Source organism: Pungitius pungitius, chromosome 14 (genome assembly GCF_949316345.1).
Source record: "Pungitius pungitius chromosome 14, fPunPun2.1, whole genome shotgun sequence".
Classification (NCBI taxonomy): Eukaryota; Metazoa; Chordata; class Actinopteri; order Perciformes; family Gasterosteidae; genus Pungitius; species Pungitius pungitius.
In genome coordinates, this window is record NC_084913.1 from 1,241,316 (window position 1) to 1,264,400 (window position 23,085).

Below are 23,085 nucleotides of genomic sequence, written 5' to 3' on the forward strand. Positions count from 1 at the left end.
ATACTTTGACTCATTTATTTACCTCTGTTTATATGTAAAATCACTTTTTGATGAGTTTTAAGTGGTTTTGTGTGGTGCAGTTCAGATTGTGACCACGAGGTGTCGCCCTTTACCTTCTCATCGCCTCAGTGACTGAAGCAGCTTTATTACCATCATCAATACTTCATGAAAAGGAAACCTTGTTTTCTACTTATATTACTGCAGTAGAGTCACTCAACCTGAGGGAAAGATGCACTTACTGGTCAGTTGTCCAGTGATGGGAATGCTCTCCTCGGACCCGTAATAGGAGTTTATGGACACCGAGTGGTCCAAGTCAGGGGTCAGGTCAGTGATTTTAGTCTCTGACTGGTTCATCTAGAAGGAATTTAAGAAGTAAATCAACTCATGTTTTGTGTAGTAAACAGCGCTGTGTAAATAGTGCGCCTACTGACCTGCGTCTGACACCACTTGTAGTCTGAAGCCGTCTATCCGCGACGAGGGTCTCGTCCATGACATTTCCACCGAGTTCTCATTTAGGATTTTAAATTTCATGTCTGAGGGGGTTCCACTGCAAACAAGAGGTGACACGCTGTTGAATGGCGACAGGTATGGGCGCATGTGTGTTAATGTGGTGATATTTGTGACTCAATTAAAAGGCGCATTCACACTGATCCCAACGACAAACACGTTGTGACTGAAGTGGATTTTTCTCGTTGTTGGGGGACAGAAGACACACAGCACTGACGTCCGTTTTTGTGAGGGGGGGGACGAGTAAACGACGCGTGACAACATTGAAAGGTGTGAGAAGCCATTTCGGAGCAAAATGGCGTTTGTTTGAGTTGCTCGACCGAGACGGGGCGCAACTCAAGCTCTGGCACGCTGGCGACTCCACGCCGGAGTCCCCCGAGGTGCAAAAAGTGAGTGGAGCATCCAACGCATGCTGAGTGCAGTCATTACAACAAAACACACACACACACAACAGCAACGACCGTCATTACTGAAACGCACACCAGCACCATTATACAATGGAATCCAGGTTGCCGTGTAGTTGATGACGTAACTCTGGACAGAACTGAACACCATATGTTATATACGCATTGTATATAAACATATTTCAAAGACCAAAAAGTGGTTTTGAACTTTTGACACAAGTGAGTGGCACACATCCATTGCAAACCTTTTAAAAAGACCCTTGTGTACTTTTTCATTGGCAGCATAATGCGTGAGAAGGCACCAGAGAACCAAATGGCTCTGGGCTTACTCAAAAAGGCCCATAATAATAATACTACTACTAATAAATACATTCAGGAAACGATATACAGAGTGACAAGGCCCCAACGCCTTTAACATTGAGCTAACGTGATCCCAGCATCATGCGTCATGTACATGAGAAAGTTGTTTGGATCAACAACTCTGACCAACTGGATGGTAGTTTGCATGTACAGTTACAGTTGGGACCACACACACACACACACACACACACAGATGACAAACATATGATAAAATGATATTCCATTTTAAAGCTTCTAGGCTACCCAGTAGAGTTGGTTAGTAAAGGTGTGCTACTATAGACTGTTTACATGCATAGAAGTTAGAGCTGGAGATAAAAGTACCACGTTCACGTTGTATTAAGCAAGTTACACACCATCAATTAAAAGAGGATCCTATGGTTAGTTCTTCATGGGAGTGTTAATTCCCCTCATTCTTTAGAGAATAAATCAGAAAATGTGTTGTATTGTGTGGGAAAGGAGTGTTTAACAACCAAAGAGGACATAATGGATGATGCTAATGTTGCGCTAATGACCACGATGTCTACCTGCACTCATTAGCAGAGCTCGTTGAGGTAAGTGAGCATGCGTTCGACAGTGAGGCGTCAGCACAGAGCTTCGCCATCTGGGTTCATGCTTGCTGTAAGGTAGGGTAAGAATATCATTATAAAATACCCTTTGAGGGGGGGGGGGGGTACATCTCGGGACACACCGAATGCACAGCAGCCAGATGACAAACAAGGAGCCCACCAAATGATCAAGAACTGAGATGGAGCATCACCAACCTGACGTTATCAACTCAAGGAGCCCCGGGGGGGGGGGGCGCGCCGCGCCTGATTTCTCCACGAGTACTCATCTTCAACAGCCAACGGTGTGTGTGTGTGTGTGTGTGTGTGTGTGTGTGTGTGTGTGTGGTCAATTGAAAAATTCACATTACACTGTTTTCAAACATGGATTCGCTTGTTTGTCCACCTGCTTTTTAAAATATACTGAAGGAACAAAAAGGGGGGGGGGGTTATGTCACATGGCAGATCTCTGAAATGTTATTGGTGGTGTTTCCTCTTGCTCTATGGACCCTCGTGCTCCCAATGGCCACAGTCTGGCTGCGGTTAACAGGCCTCGAGCAGCAGCTACTTCCAGGAGGAAAGAACACCGATCCTCCCAAAGAGGCAGGACAGATGCCAAAGTCATTCCACAACATGTGCTGACATTAAACATTGCAGATAACTTTCCATTTGTATTGCAATTCAGTGTTTTTTTGTTGTTGTTTTTTGCAAAAGTGCCCACAAAGAAGTCCCAGAAGGTCTCTTTTTCTTCTTCTCTTTGTGCTGCCTGAGGATTATTTGACATCTTTGCGTTCCGTTGGTGGAGATGCGTGAGAGGAGTCTAACGTCTCCTCACGCAGCCACAAAGCTTTCAAAAGGAGAAAGAAGATGTGTGGGGTTCCGTAGCATATTTCCATAGTTGCCATGGAAACGTCTGCATATGAAATGACTTTGAGTGATTTTCGGTCAAAACTGCTGACAGATTGTTAACATGTGACATGTACAGAACTCCAAAGCAGCAGTTATTGAGGAACGCCACTCAAGCACCATTTTTAAAGTGCACGCTGTTTCCTTTGATCATTCCAGTAATCTGATTCAATTCCATTAAGCAAGTTAAAGGAGTTTCAAATGTTGAATGCAGTTCAAAGTCTTTGTACATTATGTATTCATTTCATTATTTCGTTTTTCTTGCTGCTAAAGCCCTTCCCCAACCCAGTCCTACAAGAAGCTCAGCGTGACACCTTTAACGCATGCAAAATATAGCATTTCAATGCATAAGAGGCTTGGAAATCTTGCACATTTTACTTTGAAAAAAGTGCAGACGCTTGCTTTCATAAAAGAAGAAAACAGTTTGGCATAAACATTTATGTGGGAAACATTTAACCATGAAATTACTCATTGTTTTCAGTATACATTCCCAGCAGCTCAATGGTAAATTTGCCCCAAAAGTATTGGTTTAAAGGGATCTAAATGACAGACTTAATACAAATAAGTCTTTAGATTTGACATCAAAGCCTGTAATGAATCCTGACAGATAATTCCGACAACAATGAGGAATAAAAAGCATGACAAGTTGTCCAAAAGGCACAAATATCATCCACATAACACAAGGATTACTTTATTCAGGTCATCAATAGAAAGAGTCCAGTGTCCATTTGATTGATTCTCCGACATTCAAGTGAAAGACTGATCCCTGTAGCCCGTGTGTGTGTGTGTGTGTGTGTGTGTGTGTGTGTGCGTTTGTGTGTGTGTGTGTGTGCGTGCGTGCGTGCGTGCGTGCGTGAGAACAGCAGGGCGGCGAGGAAGCGACAGCCCAATCTTCATGTTTGGACGTGAAGGGTCAGCAGATCATCAGTCAGTCTGAGGGCAGAGAGAGAGAGAAAAACAGGTTGGACAGACCCGTCGGTGCAGAGGTTCAGCTGCAGGACGGGGAAGGGTTCGACCTCGACCCCCCCCGAAGCGCTCGATGTACCCGTTGGAACCACGGGGCCCTTTGAGAGCTCAAATGATTTCATCATTACTCGTCATCTCGCTGCTTCCAGTAGATTCCCACACCCTGAGGGGAACACGTAACTTTAGGTGATGACATGAGGAACATCTTAACACATGTTCATGTTGGACATTAATAAGCATCATTGAAAATGAGATATATATATATATATATATATATATATATATATATATATATATATATATATTGCCAGTAGGCATGTAACTGTTGAAGTGCACACCCCTCGTACCGTGAGGAACTATTGAACAGCAATAAATTGATCCCACACGGTAACTGTTCCCAGTAAGAAAAACCACTCTCACACAGTCTAGTCTCAACTCCAGTACTTCCAGTAAAACACTAGAATCTTCCCCGCAGGCTGCTCGCCCCGCCTGGCGCACCAAAACTGCAGCCCCCCGAGGGGTGGTGGTGGGGGGGGGGGCCGGAATGACTGTTGCCCTTGGACACACAGTTTGGACATCATGTGATTCAGATCACACATGGAGCACAATAGATGCGTCTGCCTGCCGTTCACTCTGATTAAAGACGCTTTTTGACTCGATGTAGTTTAACAATTAGATTGAGGTGTAAAATGTTGAAAACAGTAACTGACCCCAAAAGAAAGTTTCAAAAGGTGTGTTAATTATCTAAATGTACGGGGGTCAAATTACTACAAGCATAAAACTATAGAACAAAATTATAATATTATCTGTTATATATTTGTTATTGTAATTAACATTATTAGATAAATAAATATAATTAAAAAAAACTTTTCCCACTCACCTATTTGACCCCCCACCAAAATAAAAGCCTGTCTGTAGCCCCGCTTCTGCAAAGTGAAGTAAGAAGTTCAGGAGCTGCGGCTGGACCCCTCTCTCCTCTCCTCTGCTACTGAAGCTCCTCCAGCAGATGTCCTACAAGGGGGAAGAATCTTTCCACCATCGGCTACTTAAAGAGGGGGGGGGGGGGGGCAGATCCCGACTCTCAGTTCACCGGGACACGGGTATCTTACGAAACCTCCACTCGATGCGTAATGCCCCCCCCCCCCCCCCCACGGCTGGAAGTGACTCTCTTTTTCCTGCATTCCTTTGGTGATTTAATGAGTTTCCAGGGCCAATGTGACGTCACTGCGGGGGGACAGCTGGACACACGAGGCTGGTGTGGGAAGTGTTTCGTGTGCATAACAACAAACAATCACATATTTACTCACATGTCGACGCTCATTAAACAAAAACCTCTTGGCGTTAGTTTATGGCGCCCCCTGGTGTTCAAACCAAAGAGCTGCACTCGATGAAAGAGAACAGGAACTACACACAGCTTTACACACATGGTGCCAAAGAACCTCAGACAGGGGTGACAGGGTGTGGGGCGTCTTTACCAAGTCAAGGGATGGCTATCAACAGGAGAACATCTAATGATCTGGGGCTCCACACAGTGGAGATGTTGGCAGTAAGGATTGCACTGCGACGGGTGGAAGAAACACAGCAGGAACATGTGTTGATCTGCTCCGATTCATCTTCAGCCCTGATGCGTATGAGGTCGTGTCCTTCAAAGAGCCAGCAAGGTCTACTGCACCATGTCCTCCAGTCAGCTCCAAGGAGGAATCATCAGGGAGGTCAGCTTCAACTCGCATGTAGGTGTACGTGGCAATGAGAGGGCAGACCAGCTGGCACTGAAGAAAGGACACAGAAATGCACATTACTATCAGCAACCAGGTCAAATATATGGTTTGGGGACAAAAATCCACAAATTGTGGCAGAAAAGGTGAAGAGGAGAAAGAGAGGAATCTTTACCATTTACCTAAAGCATAAACCATCAAAACCTCAAAGAGAGTCAAAGTGAAGCCTTTTTTGAGAGAGAACAGTACAAACACTACTCAGTGTGAGTGAGAGCACAGGGTGGAACACTGGTCCTTCTTCCATGGGGAGGGAAAGGTGATTTTTGCTCCCCGTTGTAAAACATTGGGGCCGATTGGATTGTTGACGTCACACTGAGGCGTCTTTAGTGTTTTAACTACGTCTCGCTGATGACCTTTTGAACCTGGAAGTCTGAGAATGTCTGTGAAGATCTTGCCAACTTTACCCAACTGTAAACGTTCTACTCAGTCCCCCCCCCTCATAACCCACAGGGAGGGGCTGACCTACAGTGGTCCGCTTTCTGCAGAGTCTAAACTATCTTCAGTAATTTACTAACTGGTGGTGTTACGACCGGCCGAGGGGGGCCGGAAGCAGCATACACAAGAGTCTTCCCCCCCACCACCCCAAAAGTCCACGAGGTGCAGCAGGGCTCCCGGTTGGAAGATGGAGAGACAAAAAAAGGGCAGGCTGGCTCTCACAGGATCCCTCTTATACACCGACCAATCAACTGCAAAGAAGAACAGAGCAAAGCAAAATATAACAGCACCCCCTCAGGCAGGGAGGTGAGCTGCACTTTATTATGACACTCTGGGTCATAACATCCCCCCACTTAAGACCAAACATGTCTTCTATTGGAAGAGATGTTTGTTCAACACCCCATCCGTGATGATGCACCCGCCACGACATTGACATCAAAGTTCATCACATTAAAGACACTGTCTTGAGGGTCTTATCAGTAATGATCAGAGCAAAAGGCGTTTGTGGTTTCAAATACAAGACAGAAACTCAAGCAGATTATGGTCCGAATACACCCGGTGTTGCCTCCTCTCGCGGTTTGGCTCCCCCAAAGATAGCAGAGTTTGGGTTGGCGACCCGGTTCAGCGGCTCAGACGCGGCCCGAGGCCTCTGTGCTCGCTCCTCATCAGAAGGTTCCCTGAAGTCCGGTCTGCGGGGGGGCCTCTCTCTCAAGCGAGCCGGGCCTCCACCTCCAGGTCCTCCAGCTCCGCCCCTTCCGTCTCCAGGGTGACTGCCGCTGGCGCCGCCCCCGGCTCTGCGGGGCCCCCTGCCGCCCCCAAACCTGCAGTAGGCCTGGTGCCGCTCATCGTAGTTGTCAAAGTCCGCCCTTACTGCTGCTTCCGAGTCACCTTTCTGCTCCCGGGCAGCCGACAAGCAGGCAGCTGGAGTCCTATCCGCTTGTTGGGTGATAATTAGCGGACTTCTCTCTACTGCCAAACATAACTCATCGTCCACAGTCACCATCTCGACACTAGGCTCCCCTCGTTTTCCAGTGCCCACGTCTTTAAGTGTGGGAAGATCCACCGAATCACCCAGTTTGAGAGTGTGATCTCTGGTTCCCACACAGACTGGATCATTGGGCGTCATGCAAGGCGGTGCGGCCTCACAAACGGGTACACGAGCGGTAGCGTTTCCAGTTACCTCGCCGGAAATGTTTAGGCGCCCTCGCTTCATTTATAATAGGTACCGGTGGCCCGCACGGCACAGAAGATGGGAAAACACTTTTGTGAGTCAGGACAAACTCATCCGCCTCAGAAACGGTCGTCACTCTCTGCTCATTTAAAAACAAGACGATGCGCTCTGGCAGCCACTTGTTGAACTCTTCCAAGAGCATCAGCTCCCGCAGCTTTACTGGATCGACACCATTAATCCAACAGCATGTCTTTCCCACCTCCACACTCTACGTAGGTCTGGCTCTCATCCTTTACACCATTTCTGAACTTTTCCCTATATGCCTCAGGCACTAGTTCATATGCCCGTAACACTGTCGCCTCAAACAGATCAAAGTCTAACCTCTGCTCAGTGTCAGAGAGTTACACACCTCCTGTGCTTTTCCCACCTATTTACACTCTCTTTTTTTCTCTTTTTTTACATTGATCCGTATCAAGTGTCCACTCATTCTCACAATAGTGATGTATTAATATTATTCAGAGTAATATAAAGTACTTTCTTATTGTTTGAGAAACATCCTTAAAAGAAGTGGTTAAAGAACAGGAAACACACACAGACGTCCTTCCTGCTTTTAAACCTCCACAATAAAGTCACTGAGGATCCTCTCAGAGATCAACATGAGATGTTTATGAGATGTTTAGATCTTTGTGTGACCTTCTTCTTTGGTAAAAGGCTTTTAATGGCCTCATATGAACATTTCATACATCACATATTCAAGCAATAAGGTACGAGAGGCTGTACTTTATTGTCCAATAATGTAACAGTAGGGTTCTGGCATTGAGCGCGACACTCACTCATTTCTTTAGTCACGCACTGTGGCTCCTTGGACCTTCTCTATGTTCTTGTTTGCAGGTTGGAGACGGGTGGAGCTGGGGAAACCCGTTAAGGTGACAGGTTGCACCTGTGGGTGGAGCGAGCCAGGTGTTAAAGTTCCTGGTGCCCAGCCTGAGCTCCATCCCCACCAGCAGCATTTGGATTTAGTCTTTGTTAGAGTATGCGTTTTGTTTAAGGACACCTCTCAATTCCATGACACCCCTCATATGCCCACTTTCACACTTCACCAGTTTATCTTCCGTTGTAGATTCATATTTTGTTGGTTCTTGAATAAAACCTGTTATTTCTTTAAGTCACCGTGTGGACTCCCTTGTTTGTCACTTCCCATGAGCCTCTTTGTGACGCCATATAAGATAGATATCATTTCTAATTGTGTATTTGCAGAAGAGGATTGAATCAGCTACACTTGGATATTCTATGTATATATTTTATAACGCCATCCGTCCTTCTGCAGTCTTTTGCTTGTGGACAATCAATAGACAAGTTATCAGAAACTAGATCGTATGCTGATCTGTGACATAAAACCTTCTCAGTTTATAAAATTGGAAGATTTTATTTATTTCAACAACAAACAAAGTATTGAATAATCTGGTCTTTTCTCGTGTCACATGATTGTAAACTGAATATTTGTATTGGCCACAGGAAGAATCAGTTTGACCCCTAGAGGGCAGCAGCAGTGCAGAGCTGTTCAATCCTTCCCAGCAGGCCTCTTGTTGGAGAAGATCTCAACCTTCAGTAAGGCCTGGAGGTAGGATGAGCAGACCACATGGTGATGGAATGATTGACATTGTGCTTTGCAGGTCTTCCATTATTACGGGTTGAACCCTGATGACAGAAAAACACTAAATGAACATTAGTGAGACATTTCAAACACAAGGAGCCAGAGCCTGGAGGCAAGAGCTCTTAAAAGTCAGTAGGTGGGATCTTCTAGAAGTATTAACGTGAGGTACACTTGACATTTCATGTGTGTAATTACCACAAAGAATAGCAGGATGCTCCACTGCAAATACTGACAAAAGCATGATTTTCTGTCTAAATTCAAGGTGCAACAGCATGACAAAGTAGTATTATGCATTGACAGTGTTTCCCTGAGAAAAGGCCTCGTTGTGGTGTATGTGTGAAATGGATTGGTTCAAAGTGTCAAAGGAAGCCTGAGGATACGTCACAAACGACACACCACGCACACGCCTGCATTCATTTGTCCTGCAGCTTGTTTTTCTTTTCCACTTTGGTCAGAAAATGTTCCATCTGAACATATTGATGTTCCATTGATCAAATAGTCGTTCCTCAGCGGTGTGGCTCTGTGCGACTGCTCGGAATCTCTGCTTTTCATCTTTTATGCACCAGATTCCTCTTTCAAAAAGCCAGAGGACACAAGGGAGCGTGATCAATGAAACGTCCCGGGCGACGCCCTCTTTTGGCCACTTTTAAATCTAAATCACAAGGGAAACATAGAAGAAAATAATCCAATAATAAGGAGCAGATTTCTTTCATTCCAAAGAGAAAAGTTGAACAGATCTTTGCGTGTTCTCAGTGTTTCACTGCTGTCCGTCAAGGTGGAGATTTGATGCAGGATGTGTGACATCCACAGAGGACGCAGCCAAGCATCAAGACCTCTGAGCAGCTCCAGCAACCAACTCCACAGCATGTGATGCTTGATCCGTACGACGTTCACACACATCACAGCTCAGCAGAATGCAGCTAAAGTACAGACAAAAAAAGCATCAAATAAGAGGGGACCCTTGATTCTCACAGTGTTACCGTGACTTTAACAACCTTTAAAAACAACAATACAAGCCATAAAATAAAGTCTGAATGGTACAATAACATTTTGAACTAGGCTTGTAACGAAGGAAAGGAATGACGTCCTTTCCTTCCATGGAGGACTCATAAGTTGTAATTGTCGTCTCTCTTTTCTCCCCTATTTCAGAAAATGTCCGACTTTGAGGATTTCAGCCGGCGAGCGCTTCCCGAAAGTTACCAGCAGAACCCGACCAGCGTGATGGTGTCGGTGGTTTCCTCCCTCATCTTCAGCCTGGTGCCGGCCGTTGAATCGCTGCCACAGACGTGACTCACTGGGAGATTTGCTCCTCAGAAAGTGACTCTAATGGATCACGTTCATCTTCATCAACACTCATGACGCTTGTGTTTCCTTATGAACGTGGTGCAATAATAGAAACGTAGTGACAGAAGCATCGAGAAAAAATAAATAGAAACATGAAAATAAAAATATGATCAAATGTTGAGCTTCTGGAGACGTCATTTGAATATTTACTCATAGTTATAGTTTGTTTTTTAGGTTCCTTCATTAATCAATAATAAAGCTTCACGTGCACTACGTCATCTGCAGAGAAATCTACTGAACTTTATTGGTTACAAGAGTCTTTTCTGTATTGATTGTTTTTCTGTAACTTCTGACAGCTGATGATGTTTCTGTGGTTTTATTTGTCCTTCATGGACAGAAGAGAATATAAAGTTACATTTTGTTGTCTCTTAGTTGCTAAATTCAGTCAATTATTCCCCGTCGGACACAATTCATGTTTGTGTGTGTGTGTGTGTGTGTGTGTGAGTGTGTGCGTGTGCGCGTGTGTGTGTGTGTGTGTGTGAGTGTGCTGTGACAACCCACGGGTGCAGGTCCCTAGGAGCATAAATCAGCACCAAGGTCAGGTGACTAAATGGGGAAACGCCCCGCCCCCCCTCGAGACAACGAGCGGCTCAGCTGCGGCTCATGAGGCTGATGAAGGTTGGCCCCGCTATGAAGGACCAACCATTCCAACAGCAAAGGGGGAATAGACGTGAGTAGAAGCTGGCGTCAGGCCGAGGCCTTCGCTAACACGTGTGCGTTAACCTCAAGGGACTTTTCTTCTGTGTTTCCCGCAGTGAGGAGACGAGTGCTGGACCATCGAGCAGGACCGAGGGACCCGAACCCTCAAAAGAGGAAGAACTTGCTTTTGCCTTTTTTTCTTTTTCCTTTTGTTCGGACGTTTAGAAATAAATCATACCTTTTTTGTGCAACCACTCGTGACTCCAAGCGGATTCTTTTTGCCCAAACCCGTGGATTGCCACAGTGCGTACGTGTGTGTATTCCAAATAAATGATGTGAGCATTTGATGAAATGTGTTTTTATAAAATGATTCTTTCTTCTTCAAGTTCTTCAAGCAGCTTCAGTTTAACTTCCTTCATTGGTGTTGAAGGAGACGAGACCACAAACTCATGTTCAAAACGTTTACTGAGGGAATGGATCAAAAGAGGAGTCACACACACACTTGTTTCCTACATTAGTCCCTTGTTCCTTAGATCCTTCTTTCCTTCTATTTCCTTCGGTCTGCCACTACTTCCATATGTCAATCCCTACAATTACTTTCCTTAAATCCTTCTTCCCTTCCCTAGATCTATTTTTAATTTCCTATATCCTCCTTTCCTTTCCTACATCCTTCTTTGATTCCCTCTCTATATCCTTCATCAGGTCATCTGTCACACAGTGAAAGGACCTTCAGCTCGGTCACGGTTTACATCATTTATAGACGTAACTTATTCACTTCTTTTACAAGCATTTTTTAACCTTATAGTTTTAAACTTTAGTATATGTGGCATATTCCGATTTAACATATTTTGACTATTCTTTCTGAATATTTTTTGACCAAATATTGTTTTACATGACAATTTTTGAACAAATGTTTTTTTCTTTAAATATTTTTTGACCAAATATTGTTTTACATTTGTTTTAATTATCTTTTACATCCAAGATATTCTGACTCATTTTTTGAAACATTTTAAACCTGATATTCTTTTATTTTTTTCCAAACTTGTATTGACTTAATATTTTTAAAACTTTGTTTTCCATGACATATTTCAACCTTAATATATTTCTTCAATGAAATTAAAAAGTTTTTTTTTTAAATAATATTATTTTCGAACTAATGTTTTTTAGTGTTTTTTCCAAACATCTGATATTTATTCACTCTTTTTCCAATTTTTTTCATCTTTCGACTGTCATATTTATGAAAGCAACAGGTTTATCTTGAAATTTCTTGTTGTCATGATAAAAGGGAACATAAGTGAGTGTGTTTGGATGTGAAAATCAGTATATATATTTTGATATTTGTATGGGACACACAAAAAACAGAAGAAACTCAGATTTGCTTGTGAAAAAACTACTTACAGAGGCTTTATCCCCATAAAACATAAAGGACGAAGCCTGGAGTCTCCGTTATGTTAGCCTAGTGTGTGTACAGTATATCTGTAAAGGTTTTACTTTTATTGAGTAAAGCAGAACAAATAGAGAGAGACTTTAGTGGAGGCCTCACGGCCAATTCACGCACAGGGCAAGCAATGCAGCTCCGTTTGCCGGGAAAATGATAAGTCCCGCCTCTCCATGGATTCGTCAGAGCCAATGGAATGGAGCCAGACCCACGTGGGATAGATCGCCCGTTTTCCTGGCCAGTAAAAAGAGGAGACGTGTGGAGCGAGAATTGACGCTCCGCTCTGAAGGCGAAGCCCCGCCCCCCTTTCCCATGTAAACAAGACGTAATGTTCGGGGGGGGGGGGGGGGGGGGGCGGAGTTGCACTCACACAACTTCACAACAACCAAGAGTTTAAGGCGCGTCATTGACTTAGGAGGCTGTGATTGGAAGTCGGGACTGGAGCTGTCAAAAAGCTGGACAAATCAAAATTGCCCATAATTCGGGATGTCCCGGGCTTGCCTACACCCGGAAATTATGCATTCTTTCATTGAAAACTCATAAAAGTAAGGGAATTTATGTTTAAAAAGTCATAATGTGATTCGTGTGCTTTGAGTTTGTTTTGTTTGGCGATTAGTGGCTTTAAGGCTGAACGCTTCTTTACGGTAACGCCCCCACTGGAAGTGTTTTTTTAATAATGCGCCGTTAAAGGCGTTGCGTAGCCACGCTTTCCCAAAGAGACACATTCACCGAGATTATGCTGACCGTCCGCCATGTTTTTCTTTTCGCTACCGGGAAACTTGATAGTCACGTGACCTATTTGCAAAGCAATGTAAATGAATGGGCCAAAAGAAACGTAACATAGTAACGTTATTTTGGGGGAAAACGTAACATGACTACGTTTATCACGGTGGACCAACGTAGCCATTTCACGCTTTTTTTGGAGACTGGGTTGTGTCTACATCATTGTGTCCCTGTGTCCTTCTGTCCCTGCCATCCTTAATTCATCTTTTGTTTTCTGTCCATCATCACTTTTAACTCGTTATTCTTCCCTTCACTTCCTCCTTCTTCCCTTCCCCACGTGCTTCTTTCCTTCCCCGCGTCCTTCTACCCTTAACTATGTCCTTCTTGCCTTCCCCACCTCCTTCCTCCCATTACCTAATTCCTTCCTTCCTTCCTTATTTGCTTGTGGTTGCTGGGTAACTAGGAGGTGACCGTTGATGTCGTCATGCTGTGACGTGATTACGTGGATCTGAGCGGCTCAGAATGATGACGTCATGGTTCACTTCAGAGCAGCAGCCCGATGGACTGGACCCTGAAGCTCTGTCTCCTACGAGGTGGGAAACGTCTAAACGAGCGTTTGTGGGACAAACATCTTTTCCGTGTCCTCCTTCTTCTCCTTCTTTAGTACCTTGTTTCCTTCTGTCTGCCACTAAGTCCTTATTTCCTGCCCTACATCTGTCCCTCTTCCCTTAAAGCCTTCTCTCATGTCCTTCTTGCCTTCCCTATGTCCTTACTTCCTTCCATACATCCTTCACGCCCCGGAAGGTGTCTCTTTGAACTCGTCTGATATTGTAAGAAGACACCGAGCAGCGAAGGAATCAAAGTAGTTTGAGCTCAGAACTTGTTCTCCAGGATCTGAAGGCCGAGAGCCTCTGGAGTCCTTATCGCGTCCAGGTGACCAGTGTACAGGTGCGTTGGACAGGTGAGAGGAGGGAAGAGCTGAATTCCCCCCCCCCGGTCTCTTTGCGTCTGAACAAACGGCCGCGATGAGACACTAAACTGGTCTCCTCCCAGTGAACAGAACCAGTGGCTTCACCTTCAGTCCAAACAACAAGAAACAGAAGAAAGACTGGGACCAGTGGAGCCAGCAGGGCAGCAGACTGGGGGCAGACTGGGGGCAGACTGGGAGCAGACTGGGAGCAGGGAGAGGTGTTGGCCTCTCCGCATGCAGCAGGCGGAGCGAGGCCTCCACAACAAAAGCTTGGAGAGACCCTGGGAGTCGCCTCCCTGCCCTCCTCATCCTCTCCTCCCTCACAGCGCACAACAGCAGATCATTAGATCTGCATTCCATGCAGGATTAAACTCACACACACACACACACACACACACACACACACACACACACACTAAACAGCAGCCTCGGCGGTACCTACCACATCTCTTCTTCTTCTCTTCAGTCCATCTCGTTCCCTTCTTCTCTCCCTGGGTGTCGGATGTTGGAGGATGCAGAGAGACAGGGAGGGAGGGAGGAGGTGCTTTTAGATGTTGTGGCAATCCCACTGCAGAGAGAGAGAGAGATGGTGCTAGCAGAGAGGATGCTAACGCTAAAGTAGCCACCAGCTCGGTGTGGGACGGGAGGATGGAGGGACGGGAGGGGGGACGGTGATGATGCGGCACCTTTCAGAGTGGAAACAGAGAGGGGTGGTGCCCTGTTGCCTTGGAAACTGAGATGATGTGGTGGGGAAGGTGCAGCTGTGCTCTGATTTTTTTTATTTAAAAAGGAAAAAAATGAAAGCACAATATCCAGTTGAAATGATTATTCTATAATTATTATGTGCAATAAGTTATGTAATTCTAAAATAGGTATTTGATGTTGATGACATCACAGCTCTTCAATGTTAATGACATCACTCATTTATCAGTTTGGTCCCACTTTTGAGTTTGACACTTCATTTTCTTAATACATTACTTTTTTGGGTCAAGTATTATTTATAAGTTAATGTCATGGTGAAAGGGTGAATGGGGTTCACAGAGTGTGGAAGACGTATTCAAGTGAAAGTACTAATACCACATTATAAAAATACTACCGTACACATAAAAGTCCAAGTATCGAAAGGTTACTTAAGTGAAAGTATTCAAAGTATAATCAAGAAAAATGGCTTTGAGTCTTTTTAAAGTGAAAAGAAGTTAAATATTTCTCTGGGATTAGCGTAGATGTAGAATGACATGAGATGTACAAGTACCTCGTGCTCAAGTAGAGTTTGAGTAAGTAGTTACATTTAAAAAATGAGCCAGATTGGCTCATTAAATATTAAACTCAACAGCGCCACCTGGTGGAAGACAAAGACCTGTTTCTCCAGCAGCAGGTGGAAGTAATGACACCATCGATGATGTGTCTCAGAGGCCTTTAAACAGACGCCGGTTAGCTTCACCTGTCCTCACTGTCTTATTGAAATTGACTCCTTGTATTTCTGTGGGTGTCTTATGAAAATAGACTTCACAGGAAACAACTGAGAAAAGATAAAACTATTTAGACTTGTGTCTTGAAGACGTCCACAGGAGTCAATATTGAGTTCAATATTCTGTATGAAATGTGCTGAAATATATATAAATATATACAGACTAGGTATATATGACACCGTTCATATTGATGAATACTGAGAGCAGTTGCACATCGTGAAACGGCAGAAATGGGTTAAATATGGGGCGCCGTTTGTAAAATGTTGCACGTTTTAATATCCTGCACAGTTTGGTACATTTAGCGTTATCATATGAAAAAAAGTTCATTTGTCACTTTTTTAAACATTTAGAGACAAAATCAATGTAAATACATGAAACAACTTTTCCAAGTACAATGTTTGGCAGTCACAAAGTTGTTAAATAATATAAATAATGAATCTAGATGTACATGTTATATGTTATGTATAAATGTTAAATATAAATATAGTTATTTTACATACGGTGCCCCATGATTAAGGAGCACCTGAACGCACCAGCAGGTAGGTCAACAGGAAGTGAAGGCAGTGTGTGTGAGTGTGATAATGAGTCCCTTCTACAATAATCCACGTTTCATTAATACTTATCACTATTCAGCTTCATCGGGTTGCCCCCTTTTGTACAGAAAATAAGGGACGGACGTTACGGGACGGGGGTGACCAGGGCTGGACTGGGACAAAAAAAGGACCCTGGCAATTTAGCTCAGACCGGCCCACCACAATCGGTCGGACACAACCAGCAACCAGTACACTATCCTTACGGTCCCTGTAGATATGCACATCTACTGTTCCGTTCCCAAAAGCCCATACAAAGCTGAGAACTACTGTGAGTGCCATGGACCAGTTTACAATTGGAAGTATAGGTTACTTTGTTTTAAAGGGTTAGTTCACCCAAAAATGAAATTTTTTCTTTCTTTTTTTTACATTTTTACATAATTTTCATTTTTGGGTGAACTATCCCTTTAAAGAGCACAAACCCTCTTTAATATGACACCAAACAACATTTACCTCTAATTGTTGAGATACTTCCCATAAAAAACCCATACAAACAAATTACTCACACAAAACGTCCTGATTATATATATAAAATGTTGATGATATTGTAAATTCAGAAGAAACATTAGAAAATATCTACTTAGTTGAATATACAGCTTTCAAAATGCAAAGTGGGTTTTTATCCCCCAAATAACATACGTTAGTGACCTCTTCTAACGTGTAACTCGTTGTGAGTAATAATTAAAATAATCAAATGGCATCATTTAAGTTTGTTTCTAGAGAAGAAGGGCCGTTATGAGTTTTAAATGGTTACATTAGAATATATAATATATATAATATCCCAAGTTGCAATTGAATAAGTGAACTCTCAACTCTGCTCACTACAAAAACAGAGCTAAATATCTCATGCTGTTATTTGACTTTAGCTGAGTGGCCATTGCAGCAACTTTTAAGTGACAATTTGACAAACCTGACACTCAGACTTTATAATAGCAACAACCGACAACGATTATGTTTGTTGCCTTATTATAATATTCATTAATGGAGGTAACTGTTAAATGGTCATCATCTTGGTTGTAGCCAGGTCCACACACACTGTCCTCATGCACCGCCCTGATTAACACTCCCTCCCTGTTCATGGAGCTACCTGCTTGCTCACCGCTTCAATGACACTCTCCTGCTCACTCTGTCCCTCCTGGACTTCACTGTCACACTGTCACCTGCTGCACCTTCTCCTCTGCTGCACCTCCTCCTCTGCTGCACCTTCTCCTCTGCTGCACCTTCTCCTCTGCTGCACCTCCTCCTCTGCTGCACCTCCTCCTCTGCTGCACATTCTCCTCTGCTGCACCTTCTCCTCTGCTGCACCTCCTCCTCTGCTGCACCTCCTCCTCTGCTGCACCTCCTCCTCTGCTGCACCTCCTCCTCTGCTGCACCTCCTCCTCTGCTGCACCTCCTCCTCTGCTGCCTGCGAAGCGTCCCGTATTACCCGGGACAACCCGAATTATGGGCAATTTTGATTTGTCCCGGCCGGGACAGCTCCAGTCCCAATTTCCAATCACAGCCCGCTAAGTCAATGACGCGCGAAAAACTCCCGGTTGGTGTGAAGTTGTGACGCATCACTCCAGTGTGCGCGCGGGGGCCGGGTGAGAGCTGTCCTCTCTGTGGAAATGAGCAGTGATGCTGGCGCTGCAAAGAAAAAACAGACTGTGCAAGCCCGGCCGCCAGCACCCCCCGTCAGCTCGCGAAAGTGTCCCTGATTTGGGGTTGGGAGAGTTGGCAACCCTATGCTTCTGCAACATGTCGTCAGGTTCTAGAGTAGTTTTGACAACTGAAGCTACAGCACTAAACATGTCGGTCATTTTTGAACACGTTGAGGCATCAACCTGTAGATTTATTTATTTTTGGCCCGCAATTTCTCCGCACCCCCCTTGCTCTTAAGGTTTTGTTTCTCCATCCTAATCCACACATTTCTTACTGGCTCGGAGTCACTGACTGACACACGGAGAGGGAGGGGTGGAGCCTGCTAAGAGATGATTGGGCCGGCCCAGTGTCAGTATGGAAAATGAACCAATGGGCCGCTGTCCCTGCTTTATGGGCCGGTCGAAAGCAAAAAAAGTGCGTCGGCCCACCCCGATTACCAGTCCAGCCCTGGGTGTGAGTCTGCGATCCGCCGGGGACTCACGTCCCTCTCGTCGGTTCTTCCGCCAAGAGACACGCCCCCTGAACAAGGAAATGACGGAGCACTGTGTCATTGGCTGGCTGCTGTCAGGGGGAGGAGCCAGTGAAAGAACCAGGTGAGGTTCACAGGTTCAGTTACCAGACAGTTTCCTTCATCTCAGGGTGAACAAACTGATCCTGCTTCTAGAAACGCGCCGATTATTGATTATCTACCGCCAATAAAGTTAGAAAGAAGAAGAAGAAGAAGTGAGAGAGTCTGCAGGAAGTCACGGAGCTTCACTTTAACATCTTCACGTCCTGTGAGTACGTCCCGTGATACACAGTGTGTGCTTTAGTGTGTGTTTGTTGTTAATGGACGCTACGGCCGACGGGCTATGGATCCAAAAAGGGACCATTGCGTATTTTACGGGACGGATGGAAACACTACGACACACGGAAATACTGTTTTTAATGTTTGTTCGATTTAAACCAACAACAAGAAACACGGAAATACTGTTTTTAATGTTTGTTCCATTTAAACCAACAACAAGAAACACGGAAATACTGTTTTTACTATTTGTTCCATTTAAACCAACAACGAGAAACCGGAAATGTCCTTTTAATATCTTCTCTTAATGGTACTTGTTGGTACGTAGTGGCTGTGACGTCACTGTATAACCGCAAGAGAACATTTGCTCTGATATAAATGTGTTGGTGATGTTTAGTTTCCTGTCGGACAGCATTCCGCAGGCCGGTGTTACACCCACTGGTTTATAAACCTACCTTCCTACCAGTATGGGTGTAACACCGATGTTACTGGTTTATGAACCTGCTGGTTTCCCTCGCGTGCGCGTTTGTGTCCTCTGTTTCCTGATTCTCACATTCACAAAAGTATTGCTGAAAGTCTACAAATCCATTAAGTATAAGTGAGCACTACATCACAACCACGTATGAAAACATTTATTTAAGAAAATATATTAAAGGAAAGATCGAGAAAGATTTATCTTCTAAAAATGTACTGTAAGTTTATTGTTAAGCTCAGCAGGTTGCTAGGCAACGGGAGCAGCGGAGGTGATGCTGAGGAGAATTTAGGAAAACCAGAGTCTGTGTTTACTGACCAAACATGTCGTCCTCACTGCACCCCAACGGGTGGTGGTAACGTGTCGATTATTGATGATCGACCGTAGGATGTAGCTGCGTGTGTGTGTGTGTTGTGGAAGATTTTCTCATGCAATCAGGAATCCGTTTTCTTCAGTTTCTTGTGAATCAAAGTTTCTTTTTCTGTTTATTTCTTGCAGGAAGAAGAGGTCTGCAACAGCTTCACATGGACAGGCAGTGGCAAGATTCTTCTTCTTGATGTCTGAGCACCACAGATATATTTATACATCCACACCTTGGTTTTGTTACGCTAAAGAGTTTGAGACCAGCAAGGAGGTCCCAGACCTTCAGGAACCTCAAGGTGCTTACAACAGATGTTTGATTAGACTTCCTTCACACAGTGGTGTCACGTGGGCGTGGAGGAGCAGACGGAAGGCAGGACTCAGATGCAGGGGTTCCCAAAACAAAGTGCTCTTTATTTGAACGAAAACCAAACGTGCTCCCACGACGAACGACAGTAGACAATGACGCGACAAAGGACAACTGGCACACAGGGCTTAAATACACAAGGGAGGTGCAGGTGATTGGACACAGGTGGAAACACTAAGGCAATCACGGGACAAGGCAGGAAGTGAAGTTACCCAGGAACACAAGAGACATGAAAACTACAAAATAAGACATAGAGCAGAACCAAACCGTGACAGAACCCCCCCCTCAAGGACCGAATTCCAGACGGTCCTAAAGGGGGGCAGAGCCATGAAAATCAGGCAAGGGGCGGGAGGGTGGGGACCCGACAGCTACGGTCCGGCGGCCTGCCGGGGCGGCGGCCGGGCGTGGGGTGCTCTGGGGGTCTGCCGGGTTGGCGCCCGGGCCTCGGGGTCTCGGGGGTCTGCCGGGTCGGCGGCCGGGCCTCGGGGTCTCGGGGGGTCTGCCGGGTCGGCGACCGGGCCTCGGGGTCTCGGGGGGTCTGCCGGGTCGGCGACCGGGCCTCGGGGTCTCGGGGGGTCTGCCGGGTCGGCGCCCGGGCCTCGGGGTCTCGGGGGGTCTGCCGGGTCGGCGACCGGGCCTCGGGGTCTCGGGGGGTCTGCCGGGTCGGCGACCGGGCCTAGGGGTCTCGGGGGGCGCCGAGCTGTGCGGCTCCGGCGTCGTCGTGGCGTGGGGCGCCGAGCTGTGCGGCTCCGGCGTCGTCGTGGCGTGGCGCGCCGAGCTGTGCGGCTCCGGCGTCGTCGTGGCGTGGGGCGCCGAGCTGTGCGGCTCCGGCGCGGTCGTGGCGTGGGGCGCCGAGCTGTGCGGCTCCGGTGCGTCGTGGCGTGGGGCGCCGAGCTGTGCGGCTCCGGCGTCGTCGTGGCGTGGGGCGCCGAGCTGTGCGGCTCCGGCGTCGTCGTGGTGTGGGGCGCCGAGCAGTGCGGCTCCGGCGTCGTCGTGGCGGGGGGCGTCGAGCAGTGCGGCTGCGGCGTCGTCGTGGCGGGGGGCGCCGAGCTGTGCGGCTGCGGCGTCGTCGTGGCGGGGGGCGCCGAGCCAACCCCTGACCCCACCCCCCCTTCAAGGACCGACTTCCAGGCGGTCCCAAGAGGGTGGGAGGGAGGGGTCATGGTCGGGGGCCGTGGGGACGGGGCTGGAGACTGGAGTCTTGGGGCCGGAACGGGCGGAGACTGGAGTCTTGGGGCCGGAACGGGCGGAGACTGGAGCCTTGGGGCCGGAACGGGCGGAGACTGGAGTCTTGGGGCCGGAACGGGCGGAGACTGGAGTCTGGGGGCCGGAACGGGCGGAGACGAGACTCTGGGGGCCGGAACGGGCGGAGACGAGACCCTGGGGGCCGGAACGGGCGGAGACGAGACTCTGGGGGCCGGAACGGGCGGAGACGAGACTCTGGGGGCCGGAACGGGCGTGGGTCTTGGATCTGGGGGCGTGGGTCTTGGATCTGGGGGCGTGGGTCTTGGAGCTGGGGGCGTGGGTCTTGGAGCTGGGGGCGTGGGTCTTGGAGCTGGGGGCGTGGGTCCTGGAGCTGGGGGCGTGGGTCTTGGGGCCGGTTTGGGCGGAGCCGGGCGTCGCTGGCGCCGTCGCTGGCGCCGTCGCTGGCGCCGTCGCTGGCGCCGAATGCGGAGGTCCAGGGCGTGGGGGTCGTACCTGGCCTGGAGGCGGGCGGCCAGCTCCAGCACCTGTTCCCAGCATGCGCTGAGGACTGGGGGCTGGACGCTGGCCTCCATCGGCGAGGCCCAACCTGAAGATGTGAGCTAAGGACTTCAGTGACAAACACACACTTCTAAAATGTTAATACAAATACATCAGAACACAATGGAATAACTGTTAAACCCAGATCAGCTGATTTAACCCATGAGCTGCAGGATTCATCTTACCCTGGCTCTTAGCCTGGTCTGGAGCAGGTTAGCTTCAAAGAATAAATCGCCATGGTTACTTGGCCCGGTTTAATTCAAGCAAGTCAAGCTAAATTCCTCCAGAATAACCTGGATATCCGACTTAATCCCTTATCCGGGCTTGGTGCAACAGCCCCCTGGGGGGTCAGAGCCCAAAGAGGTTTGTTTAGGACTGGACCAAAGTTCTAGGGGGACTCAGGCAGTGCTCTGTGGCTGCAGACCCACCTGAGCTGTAACGTCTTTACCTGCAGACTACAGGTGATAGAAACTGAACCACCTGTGAAACCACAGTGAAGAAGGTCAAAGGTCAATAATACATCAGAAATGGTGTGTTTTTATAATTAATGTCATCAGAACAACACAAGAGGCAATCTGAGCGACTACAAGTTAACACACAGGATATAAATTCCTCCTGAAGTTGAAGCAGAAGAAACATCAGTCAGTGGTCATTGATCACATGATGCATGAAGCAGCTGGTCTTCAGGAGTCAGGCTCCCTGTTAGTGAGGGAAAGTGGTCCAGCTCAAAGAAATGACTTTCAGTCTGTAAAGAATGTGGATTTACTTGAAAATGACTTCCATTGATGCAGCTTGAGCAGTTACACAATGAATAAATTCCCTTTGTCACTCTGCACTGATCCAGCTGCTGAGACACACGAGGTCATTGAAGTTCCACATGATGAAGAACTTCTGTTCTTCTTGTGAACAACATGAGCAGCAGGAGAGAACCTCCTTCCACAGGAGCAGATGTTGTTCTTCAGACTGAGAGTCTGCAGCTCGTCTCTGTTGTTTCACTGTTTCACACAACTTGTGTGTCCTCCTCACGCCGTGCGTGTTGATGCGTGTTGGGAGGCTTCTAAGGACGCTTCGTTCTTCTTCGTTGGTTTGTCCACAGTTCTTCAGCATCAAGGTGCTGAAGTCTGCTGCTCTGGTTGTTTGTATCTGATGTACTTCATGCTCGTAGTACTTTGTGCTCGTAGTACTTCATGCTGGTAGTAGTTTATGTCGGTAGTACTTCATGCTGGTAGTACTTTAGGCCTGTAGTAGGTTTCTAACACGTTAACATGCACTAATCCTAACAGATGATGAATGAGTGAACATGATGAGCTGTGGTCATGGGCCAATCAGAAGAAGAAGAGGTGGTCCATGTGGACATGAAGGACCAAGCTGTGTGTATGAGTGTGATGTCATGTCCATGTCTCCATGCTGCTCTGACCCCCCTCCTCCTTTCAGGGTGGAGCCTGCTGGAGTCCGATGGATGACACCAGGTCTGAGGTGAGCTTTGAGTTGGATTCATCACACTGTGACATCACTCATTCTTGGGGCCGGAACGGGCGGAGACTGGAGTCTTGGGGCCAGAACGGGCGGAGACTGGAGTCTTGGGGCCGGAACGGGCGGAGACTGGAGTCTTGGGGCCGGAACGGGCGGAGACTGGAGTCTGGGGGCCGGAACGGGCGGAGACGAGACTCTGGGGGCCGGAACGGGCGGAGACGAGACTCTGGGGGCCGGAACGGGCGGAGACGAGACTCTGGGGGCCGGAACGGGCGTGGGTCTTGGATCTGGGGGCGTGGGTCTTGGATCTGGGGGCGTGGGTCTTGGATCTGGGGGCGTGGGTCTTGGAGCT

At 47.0% G+C, this 23,085-nt stretch overlaps 1 protein-coding gene and 2 long non-coding RNA genes across 3 annotated transcripts in view; 1 reads left to right on the top strand and 2 right to left on the bottom strand.

Moving 5' to 3' along the window:
- The window catches only part of LOC119227421 (uncharacterized), a 36,980-nt gene extending 22,398 nt beyond the window's left edge, over positions 1–14,582 (bottom strand). Inside the window, exon 1 of the long non-coding RNA XR_009941600.1 lies at positions 14,277–14,582. This is a non-coding gene — a long non-coding RNA (uncharacterized LOC119227421). The remainder of the gene's footprint in view (positions 1–14,276) is intronic.
- LOC134104130 (NLR family CARD domain-containing protein 3-like) overlaps positions 1–23,085 on the top strand; it is a 189,417-nt gene that overhangs the window by 30,809 nt on the left and 135,523 nt on the right. The gene's annotated exons all lie outside the window — the stretch shown is intronic.
- On the bottom strand, positions 231–2,056 carry LOC134104138 (uncharacterized). The gene is made up of 3 exons (XR_009941609.1): positions 2,033–2,056; positions 432–547; positions 231–354 (listed from the first exon to the last, which is right to left on the bottom strand). It is a non-coding gene; the product is annotated as an uncharacterized LOC134104138 (long non-coding RNA).